Source organism: Galeopterus variegatus, unplaced genomic scaffold (assembly GCF_000696425.1).
Source record: "Galeopterus variegatus unplaced genomic scaffold, G_variegatus-3.0.2 Scaffold850, whole genome shotgun sequence".
Lineage (NCBI taxonomy): Eukaryota > Metazoa > Chordata > Mammalia > Dermoptera > Cynocephalidae > Galeopterus > Galeopterus variegatus.
Window position 1 is genome coordinate 9,455 of NW_007726961.1, and position 11,656 is coordinate 21,110.

Sequence of the window (11,656 nt, forward strand, 5' to 3'; positions counted from 1 at the left end):
GGCAGGCGGGCGCCGTCGATCTGTGCGTCCAGGCTCGCGGGGGCCGCCGCTGTGGGCACCTCGCCCTCTGGGCTCGGCTTGCTGCTGATTTTCCTGAAGTTTTACAAAATAGCGAGGGCCGAGGTGCTTTCGCGACGCGGGGTGGGCGACCAAGCGGCAGGGCTTGCGGGGACAGGAATCTCGGCCGGCGAGTCCGGGTCGGGGACAGCGAGGGGCCACCGGCTGCCTACGAGGCGGAGAAACCTGACTCTCCGGCCGGGCCGCTGCTGTCTTGCTCCTGACGCCCCAGAGCCGGCGTCCCGCACCCCCTCGCGGAGGGCCCTGCGCTGGAGGCGCCGGCCACGTCGAAGCCTCGGCTCAGGGGCCCGACGACGGTTTGGCCCAAGCACAGTGACCGGGGCAAGCAGAAAGCAGCGTGGGATGAGGCCCGCGTTCTGCAGCTCGGGTCCACGTCGCCCGAGTCTGGCCGGGGTGGGGCGGGTAGAAGCCGCCTTGCAAGGGTGGCTTCCTTGGTTCCCTGACACTCGGAAGGCAGCGAGGGACAGGGGTGGCGATCTAGTCCCCACGTCGGCTCCCTCAGGCTGCATATACCGTCCGTGTTTTTCTCTCTCACTGGGGGATCCCATTAGCCTGGGTGTAACTGTGGGGCCCTGGAAGTTTGCTCTTCGTAGCAAGTAGGACAGGGACGGGGTGCAGGGATCCAGCCCGCAGCCAGAGGCCCACAGTCAGCTGACGCACTGTCCTCCTGTCCTTTCCAGTCTGCTGGACTGCTGACCCTCCCGCAGCCTCGGACCCCACTCTTGGCCAGGCTGGAGGACACGGGTTAGGGGTGGGGTTCTCACGGGCAGGCTAGGGAGTCAGATTCCGAGGAAGCAGCAGTGTAACTGGCGGGGGTTGACATCTATGCACTCGGACCTCTGTGCCTAGCTCAGTGCCCTCCAGCGTCTGAGCCAGACCCACGTTTCATACCTTGGGAGAGACAAACAATGATGCGGGAACTTCTGATCCCGCGTGTTTGGAGTCTTCTGCGGGGGTGGGGGTGGGGTGGGCAGCTTCCTTTCTGTACTAATGAAGTACGTGCAAGTAACAGACATTCAGATCCTGACCCTTTTCTTCAAACTGACAGAGGTGGACGAAGGGGAGAAAAAGCAAAAGTACATTCTCTGAAAACAGTTATAGTTTCTCACACTTTTCTCCGGAGCTTCCAGCTCCCATGCCTGAGAGGATCTAAACCAGCATATGGGGACAAGGGGTCATGTTGACATCCAGAGAAGAACTAATACGTGGCTGTCTGATGGCTCAGTAGAGGCAAATCGGCAGCGGACCCCTCCTCACAGTTACCCACTCACGTGAGGAGCATGGCTATAATTTCCACCACCTTGGGGATGAAATGAGGCAGGATCATGCCTGAATATTCGGAAGAGCCTCTGAAGTTCTCTGGTGGGGGGTGCACAGGAGGGGTCACATGCAAGAATTGGAACCCCAGTTGTGGGCATTACTAGCAAGCCTGTCAGAACTAGAGATCTGCGTTCAGTGACCTCATCAGCAGCAGTGTTCTGGAAAGGCAAGGCAAGACAGTCTTGTGCTGATGAGAGCAAGTCCCTCTTGTTTTGCCTTAGGATCTCTGCTTTATCTCTAACTTGCCCAACTTTAATTGGAAATGAGTGCTGCTTAGACCAGGGAGTGTCTCAGTCTGAATACAAACATCATCTGGCAACAGGGGAGCCTGGCACAGGAACAGTGCAGCGCTCACCTAGAGGCCCAGGGTGGCATGTTAGTGATCGACTGCAGACTTTGAAAGAAGACCAAGGTGGATCAGAGGAGGAGTTAGGAATCTGGGTGGCTATCTAATGAAAGTGCCATTTGGCCCTGGCTGGGCCATTTCAATTGTGACAAGTGTCCCGAAGTTCAGAATCTGGCCTAGTGATTATTAACACTTATGAAAGCTGCTACCATTTATTAAGAACTTTCTATGTGCCAGACATAAGCTTTGCAAAAATCAGTATTATTATCCCCTTTTTTCATGTGAGGAGACCGAATCTGGAAGTGGTTAAATTATGTGCTAAGGTTGTAAAGCGAGTCATGGCAGAGCTGTGCTTGGAGCCCACGTCTCTCTGCTTCCAACATCCCTGCTCCTTCTTCAGGGACACTCTCCTCTCATTAAGAACAGATACACACGTGGTAGCTGCAAATCCAGAATAATCATAAATAGAGACTGTTATTTGTAGATCTGAGAGATATTTATGACCCAATTAGACTACAAGGAAAGTGCTGGACTCGTAAAACTAGATGTTCATTCCCTCTAGGACTCAGGGGTTTAATTCATACACAAAGGATTAATTTCTTTAATATGTAAAGTGCAAACTCAATAACATACTTATTTACATTTCAATTAGCAAACATTGAAAAGATTGATAAACTGTTGATGAGGTTCAGGTGGGAGAACAAATTGCCACAATTTCTTTGGAGGGCATTTCGGAAACATCTGTCACAATTAGAAATGCCCATGCCATCTGACCTGCCATCTGACCCAGTGATTCCATTTTTAGGAATTTAACTTGCTATTATACCTGCATATGGGCAGAAAGACATATGTACATTATAGCATTGATTGAGCTATGAAAGAACAACCTACATGCTCATCAAAGAGGAACTTGTTAAATATCTCATGTTACTTCCAGATAGTCAAATACTGTCTTATTCATCCATAGAAAAAGGATTAGGAAGTTTACTATATAACTGATATGGAATGCTTTCCAAGGTATATGGCTAAGTGAAAAAAAAAAATGGGACAGGCTGTTGAATAACAGAAGCAGTGAAAGAAAGACTTGTTTCTAGCCACACAAGATGGGTCCTCTAGCACCACTGGGGGGAAAGCCTTCATTGAGAGCTTTCTGTGCTCCAGTCACTCAGTTAAGCACTCTGTCTACACTATCATTTGATCTCTTGAACTCAGTGATTTGTGAGAGCCCAGGCTCTTTGCCATCAAGCAGCACATCTTTCTGCTCTTTCTTCACTGACTTTTCCATTCTCTACCCAGTAACCTGCAGCACAGGCACAACAGCATCACTCAGTGCTAACAGACCTAGTTTGGATTATAACAGCTTGTGGCTGAGCATTACATGCTTTGATGGATGAGGTGAAATCTTTGCAGTAAGAGTAGGTTTGTACAAGTCACGGCTCAGGGAGAAAGCAGTCAGTGTTTTTGGTTTGGATTTCCACCTCTCTAACTTTCATCTCTGTGTACATATTAGGGCTGAAGATTGAGCATGTGATGTTCCCAGGAAAGGGGAGAAGTGGAGGGATTGTCATGGCTTTGGTCCAGATACTAGTGGTGTGGAAGGCTGTGAAGATGGGCCTTGTGATGCCCTGTGTCTGCACCCAAGGAGAAAAGTCAGCAGAGGTGGCCCCTGAGCCCCAGGTCTGTGCTGGAATTCTGTCTGCTGTTTGGAAAAAATATCCTGAAAGTGAGTCATGCTCATTGCAAACCTTCTCCTCCCACGCAGCTTGTTGGCCAGGGCTCACCTCTGACTCCCATTCCACTTCAAAATGAAACAGCTTGAGTTTTTCCCCAAATAAATTCTGGAGCGCACAAGGCAACTGCTTTTTCTGTGTACTGCTGTTGCTCATAGTGGTGGAAGCAAAATGCTGGACTGGGCTCTTAGCTAAGGCCACCAGAACCCAGCCAGGAGAAGGAAAGCCAAATAACCCCATTATTTAAAAAAAAAAAAAAAGTCACCTTATGACCAAAAAAAAAAAGATGTTTACGTAGCATACTGGTAGTGGATGATCAGTTTAACCCACTTGAATTCAGAAAATGTCTATTGTTCAAGGCACTAGGAAAGAAAGACAAGCAAGGTATGGTACCCAGGCTTGAGTTGCCCACAGGCAGTGTGAGAGAGGGACATTGACTTCATGAACAGGACTCTGCAGACTAAAAAAGTCAACACTAGGTAGAGGTGCAAGTGACCTGCTGTCAGGTGCAGAGGGGCTGAAGTGAATCCGAGGCTGGCCCATGTAATTCTGGTAGAGTATTAAGTTCTTGGAGGAGGTTATTTTAGAATTGGGCCTTGAAGATAAAGTATAGTTTTGATAGACAAGCTCAGGAAAAAGGGCAGAACTAAGAAACTGCCTTGGGCAAAGGCACAGGGTTACAATAGAATATGGAGCATTTAAAGGAACATTAATATTAGTAATGTCATTATTTACCCAACTTCTGTCACAAACATAATATAGGACATTTTTAAATACTTGTAGAATGAAACTATTTATATCCCCATAAAACAGTCAATCACTGTGATTATTTTTTTTGGTGGTAAAATCAACAGGACTTGCTGATGCATTAGATATTAGAAGTGAGGCCCACATGTCTCATAAAACCGTAACGTTTCTATTAGATTCATTTTACCTTTTAAAATAACAATGGTTGGTATCTTAGCTATGTGAAATCACCAGTTCTGTTGTATCAAGGTGCTGTGTCACTATGACTTTTCTAGGGGGAGGCAGCAGAGCATGGGGGTACTGGTGACGAGGATTCGAGTTGTGCCTCATCATTTTATTTATTTGTTTATTCGCTCACACATTTATTCCTGTATTCAACGAACATGACCCATGTACCTGGCCTGAGTGCTGGGATGTCTGTGGAAAGAGAGAGAAAAGGAAAGGCTGTGGTCCTTTTACCCTCCAGGGACTCATAATACCCAGAAGAGATCCCAGGAGAAGGTGGTAAATGTCATAGTAAAAGCAGGGACAAAGGGCTGTGGGAAAATGTAATATGTGCTGCATAAATACCAGTTGCTAAAATGAATAAGCTCTATGATAAACAGTATCAGATACCACCAAGAGAACAAATCAGAGGACTAAAAGTATTTCTTTGAATTTGGCCAGTAGGTCTCAAAAACTTGTTCATGTCATAAAATACATGGAAATCATGGTGCTCTTTGGAGAATACCATGAAATATTCATATATTAAAATGGCTGAAAATATCATCTTGAGTTAAATCAGAGAGCATCTTATGCTAGATTCTACCATAGATATGGAAAAGCAGGTGCCAAGTATTAAGAAAACTTTATGAAACAAAAGTTTTAAGTTGAGAATATTGTGTCAGCTCATTTTTTTTCCTGTGAATTGGGGAAAGACTACCAGGATTCTATTTTAGTTCACGAAACCCTCAGTGCAGCTGGTAGAACACCAGGGCTCCACAGGAGCATAGTTATGGAAGTTTGAAGGTTGTTGATGACTTTAGCAAAGACAATTTCATTGGAGTAATGAGGCCAGAAGCTAGATAGGGTTAGGTTAAAAAATGAGGATTGCATTTTCAAGATGTCAGTGTGATTTCAAGATATCAATTTATTGAAGGTCATTGGGGATACAATGTTGAGGAGGGAAAAAAAAAGTCAAGATCCCAACCTTGTGAAGCTTGAAGTCATTCAGGGAAAACATATGTAAAGTAACACTGTGATAAAAGCTATAAAGTAGATGTACCTGGTGTTATAAGAATGTTTAATAGGAGTTCTGGGGCCATTCAGGGACGAGCTGGGAAGTCATCCTGAGGAAGTGGTGATTGAGCTGACACCTGAAGAATGAGTAGGAAGGAGCTGAGGAGGTGAGGGGAGTTTGGGAGCTGGGAGAGGACATTCCAGGAACGGGCAAAGGCCATGGCTAGAAACGTGACATGAACATGGCAATTTGAGGTGCTAAAGGCCAGTGGAGGTGGGGCTCAGGGAAGGGGGAGAATCATACCAGATGAGCAAAAGAGGCAGGTAGGAAGGAGTTAGCACACAGGGTCTTATCAGTCACCTTAAGAATTTTCATGTTGATTTTAAGGCAATGAGGAGTCATTGAAGTATTTAAGCAGGAGGGTAACAGATTTTCTATTCTAAAAAAGATTACTCTGGCTATATAGTTGGGCAGTATACTTGAGATGGTCAAGAGAAGATTCAGGGAAAACTATTAAAAGACTCTTGAAATAGTCCATGTAAAAGATAACAGTTGTTTAGACTGGGATGTTTGTAGTGGAGATGGATGATGTAGTTTGGAGATGGAGAGAAATAGACTTGTGAGGTTGTAGGGGGTAAAATGGAAAAGAAGTGATGATTTGGATGTAAGAGTTGAGAAAGAAAAGTGTTGAGGATGAGTCCTAGCCTTCAGGCTTTACAGTGAACATCATGAGTGAATTTCAGCCATGCTGTACTTGAGGAGACCATCTGAATGAAGGGGTCAAGAGGGCAGGTGGATATACAGGCAGGAGTCTAGAGGAGAGGTCTTGGCAGGAGCTGTGCCTCTGTGAGTCATCACCATTGATGGGTATGAATGAGACTGTCTAGGGAGAGAGGATAGGCTTAGAAGAGAAGGCCTGGTATTAAATCTCAAGTAGAGGAGGGTGATCCTGAAAAGTAGACAGAGAAGGATGAACCAGAGAGATGGGAGAAACACCAAGAAGTGGAAATGTCATGAAAGCCAAAAGCAGAGTGTTTCTTGAAGAAGAGAAGAGAAAGCATAGGTACTGCTGAGAAGCCAATTAAGGTGAAGACCTTAAAAGGTCCATTGGCTTTAGAAATGTGGCATCATAGGTGGTTTAAGCAAGATCTTTAGTGATATGAAAGGCAAAAGCCATATGTAATCAGTAGAGGAAAAAGTGGAAGGTTAGGAAATGGAGACTGCACATATAAATAAGTCTTTCCAGGGACTGGCCATGAGAGTCAGAGACTTAGGGTGGTTTCATTCTATTTAATGGGAGAGAATTCAGCACATTTAAAAGCCAGTGGAAAGCCCACAGCTAACATCATATGCAATGGTGAAATGCAAAGATTTACCTCTAAGATCAGGAACAGGCAAAAATGCCCATTCTTGCCACTTCTATTCAACATAGTACTGGAAGTCCTAGCCAGAGCAATTAGGCAGGAAAAAGAAGTAAAGCCAACCAAATCAGAAAGGAAGTAGTATGCAATGGTGAAATGCAAAGATTTACCTCTAAGATCAGGAACAGGCAAAAATGCCCATTCTTGCCACTTCTATTCAACATAGTACTGGAAGTTCTAGCCAGAGCAATTAGGCAGGAAAAAGAAGTAAAGCCAACCAAATCAGAAAGGAAGTAGTAAAATTGCCCCTGTTTGCAAATGACATAATATATATAGAAAACTCTAAAGACTCCACACACAAAAAAATGTATTAGAACTAATAAACAAATTCAGTAAAGTTACAGCATGCAAAATCAACATGCAAAAATCAGTTGTACTTCTATACATCAACAATGAACTATCTGAAAGGAAATAAGAAAAAACAATTTCATTATAATAGTGCCAAAAAGAATCAAATACTTAGGAATAAACTTAACTAAGGAAGTGAAAAACTTGTACACTGAAAACTACAAAACATTAATGAAAGAAATTAAAGAAGACATAAAACAGTGGAAAGATATCCCATGTTCATGGAGTGGAAGACTTCATATTGTTAAAATGTCCATACTACACAAAGCAATCTACAAATCCAATGCTATCCCCATCAAAATCCCAATGGTATTTTTTACAGCTATAGAAAAAACAATCCTAAAATTCATATGGAGATACTAAAGACCCCAAATAAACAACAATCACCTTTCAAAGGGAGAGAACAGAACTGAGGTTACCAGAGATAGGAAAGGGGGGGGGGGGTTAGCAAGAAATTTGAAAAGGGCCACAAAAAATGATTACATTGTGTATTGTTGAATATACTAATTATACTGATTTGAACATCACATATTGCACAGAGGTATTGATATTCAATGCTGTACCACACAGACATGTGCAATCAATTATGTTTCAATAAAAACAAATGAATAAATAAATAAGACCCCAAATAGCCAAAATCTTGAAAAAGAACAAAGTACCTCAATTTTAAATATATTACAAAGCTACAGTAATTAAAGCAGTATGGGACTGGCATAATGACAGACATATAGACCAATGGAACAGAATCAAGAACCCAGAAATAAATCCACAAATATACAGTCAACTGGTCTTCAAGAATGCCAAGAATACACAATGGGGAAAGGACAGTCTCTCCAACAAATGGTGTTAGGAAAGCTGGATATCCATATGTAAAAGAATGAAATTGAACTCCTCTCTTATACCTATGTTTGGAAGAAAACATAAAACTTTATAACATTAGTCTTGTTAATGACTTCATGGCTATGAAAAGCACAGGCCACAAAAGCAAAAATAGAAAGTGCAACTACATTAAGCTAATAAGCTTTTGCACAGCAAAGGAAATAACCGAGTGAAAAGGCAACCTACTGAATGGGAGAAAATATTTGTAAGCCACACACTTTTTTTTTTTGCTATATGTAGTCACTTTGAAGGATTTCTTAATGAATTTTAATTTCATGAAATACACTAATTTTAAATGTACAATGTTTTAAAAAATATGTATATTGGTTTAACATGAGTAAAACTACCACCCACATCAACACATAAAACGTTTATTTTACATAGGAATGCCATGTTATTTACCACATAAAAGTCTCTTAAATATTATATCCTGTACTGTATGTTTTGTAAATATAAAACATCTTGTTACGTGTTTGGATTCTGTCTAACAAAAACGTTGCTCTCTATCTCTATGACTTATAGGTCCCATTAGACTCATATTACCTTCCAACTCTATTTTTCCATGAACTTTTTGAAGTACTCTAGTATCTTTAAACCCTTTTATCCTTCATTTTATACAAATGTATTACAGGTTAGAGACTGATTTTTGACTCAGTTTGAATCTTTTTAGTAAGAATATCTAACCAGTTGATAAGTATAACTCATCTGTACCTCTGCCAATCTATTTTATGCTAATTTTAATGTTTCCTTATTGTCTTTCTTTTGCTATGTTTTCTTTTTTTACTACTTTCTCTCCAATCCACAGTAATAGAAGGTACACATTTTATTTTTGTCTGTAACACTTATCTCAATGTGAAATTTACTTATATGAACCACTGTATGATGCAGTAACTGTTGTTTTTTCCCTTGCAACATGTACATAAAACAAGGTTATATAAACCCTCTCCCCAAACAGTGATTTGGAAGTTTTCTTTTTTACACTATCAGTATTTACATTATAGACAGACTTGCTTCTTTTTTTCTCTAAATAAAGTAAATAAAAAAATTTTCTTTATAAAGTAAAACTGTACTTTCTAATTTTGTCAGATTAACATTTAGGATGCCTTTACTTGTCCCATCCACAGTGACAAAGCCCTTTTAGTTTACTTATGTTTAGTGTAAGAATACACATATCTTTATCTACAATACTAAATGCTAAACATAAAACAGCACTTATTTACCCATATATTAAACATTTGGCATGCCCTTTCACAGTTTAAGACTATATAAACTGAAATTTTAGACCCAGCTTACAAATCTATTTATGTATTTATTTTTAGTACCCTATATGTAGCAATTTAAACCTAACACTCCTTAAGTAGTTCTAATGCTTACCATTAATTATTTGATACAATTGCCTCCCTACTCTTGAGTTACTCTAGTTCATGTTCTCTGTTGGCTACAGTAAATCATTCAATTAATTTTTCAGGGAAGGTTCTTGGTTGACATACTTTCTTAATCCCTGCATATTTGAGAATGTCTTCCAGTTGCCTTTGCACAGAAAAGATAACTTGGTAGGGTATATAATTCTTGGTTCAAAGTTATTTACCTGTAAAACTCTATAGATATCATTCAATTGTCTTCTGGCATTAGAGTTGCAAGAGAAATATCTGAGGTTAGCCTGACTTTTGCCCCTTTATAAATAACTTGCTTTTTCTGTCTGGATACTTTTAGAATTTTTTCTTTATCCTCAAAATTTAAAAACGTCACCAGAATATGTCTAGGTGTTGCTTTCTTTTTGTTTATGAGCTTTTTCCATTTGTAGATCTAGTTTGCTCTCCAACTCCGGAACATTTTCTTCAATTAGTTCCTTAATTATCATTTCAGCTCCATTTGCTTTGTCCTCTGTTTCAGGTATTCCTATTATGCATAGATTGCATCTCCTGGATGGGCCTTCTAAGTCTCTCTTTTTCTCCTCTTTTCTTATCTTGATTTCTTTTCCCTTTTTCTCTGCATTCTGTGAGACTTTCTCTTGTTCTGTATTTACGCAGGTTAAAAAAAGATGATTTTGTGGACAATCCAGTTTGTACATTTCTATTAACTCTCTTGACTCTCTGACCCTTTTCAAGCTCTCTGATCTTTCCTTCTTTATCGCTGCATATAGGTTGTTAAGCCCTGTATTACATGATTCTTAAACTTTTCTATATCTTCTGTTTCTATTGCTATAGCCATTTCAAGAGAAGGCATTTTCTCAATTATTTAGTTCTGTTCCTTTCTCCTGAACTGCAGTATTACGACTTCTTCAGTAGTTCTTCTTAGCAATGGGGACCGAAAACAAAGATTAAGGTAGTTTTTCCGCAGCATGGAAAATAAAACCCCACATACCTGATAAGGGGTTGATTTCCAAAATACATAAGGAACTCCTAAAACTCAACAGCAAAAAGCAAATAAACCCATTAAAAAATGGGCTAAGAATTTTAGTAGGCATATCTCCAAAGAAAATATACAAATGGCCAACAGTGTATGAAAAGATGCTTAAAATCACTATTTATCAGGGAAGTGCAAATCAAAACTACACCAAGATATCATCTTACACCTCTTAGGATGACAACTATCAAAACAAAAGACAAGTGTTGGCGAGGAAGTGGAAAAATTGGAACCCTTGTACACTGTTGGTGGGAATGTAAAATGGTGCAGCTGCTTTGGAAAACAGTATGGAATTTCCTCAAAAAATTAAAAATAGAACTACCATATGATTTAGCAATCCTGCTAAATTTATCCAAAAGAATTGAAATCAGGATCTCCAAGACATATTAGCACTCTCATATTCTTTGCAGCATAATGCTCAATAGTTGACAGATTGATGGATTTAAAAATGTGGTAAATACACACAATAGAATATTATTCAGCCTTTAAAAAGAAGGAAATCCTGGGCCGAGCCCGTGGCGCACTCGGGAGAGTGCGGCACTGGGAGCGCAGCAGTGCTCCCGCCACGGGTTCCGATCCTATGTAGGGATGACTGGTGCACTCACAGCGCTCACTAGCTAAGCGTGGTGCAGCCGGTCTCAAAAAAGGACAAAAAAATAAATAAATAAATAAAATAAAAAGAAGGAAATCCTGTCATTTACAACACAGATGAACCTTGAGGACATTATGCTAAGTGAAATAAGCCAGCCACAGAAGGACAAATACTGCGTGATTCCACTTATATGAGGTATCTAAAATAGTCAAACTCATACAAACAGAGAATAGAGTGGTGGTTGCCCAGGGCTGGAGAGAAGGGAAAATGGGGAGTTGGTAATAAGTGGGTATGAAATTTCAGTTGTGCAAGTTGAGTGGGTTCTAGGGATCTGTTGTACAGCATTGTGCCTATAGATAACAATACCGTATTGTGCAGTTAAAAAATTCATTAAGAGGGTAGATCTCATGTTAACTGTTCTTACTACAATTATTTTTTAAAAACCAATGAAGGGCTGGCCGGTTAGCTCAGTTGGTTAGAGCACAGCCTTGTAACACCAAGGTCAAGGGTTCAGATACCCATACCAGCCAGCCACAAAAAAAAAAAAAAAAAAAAAAAGCCAAAGGAAAG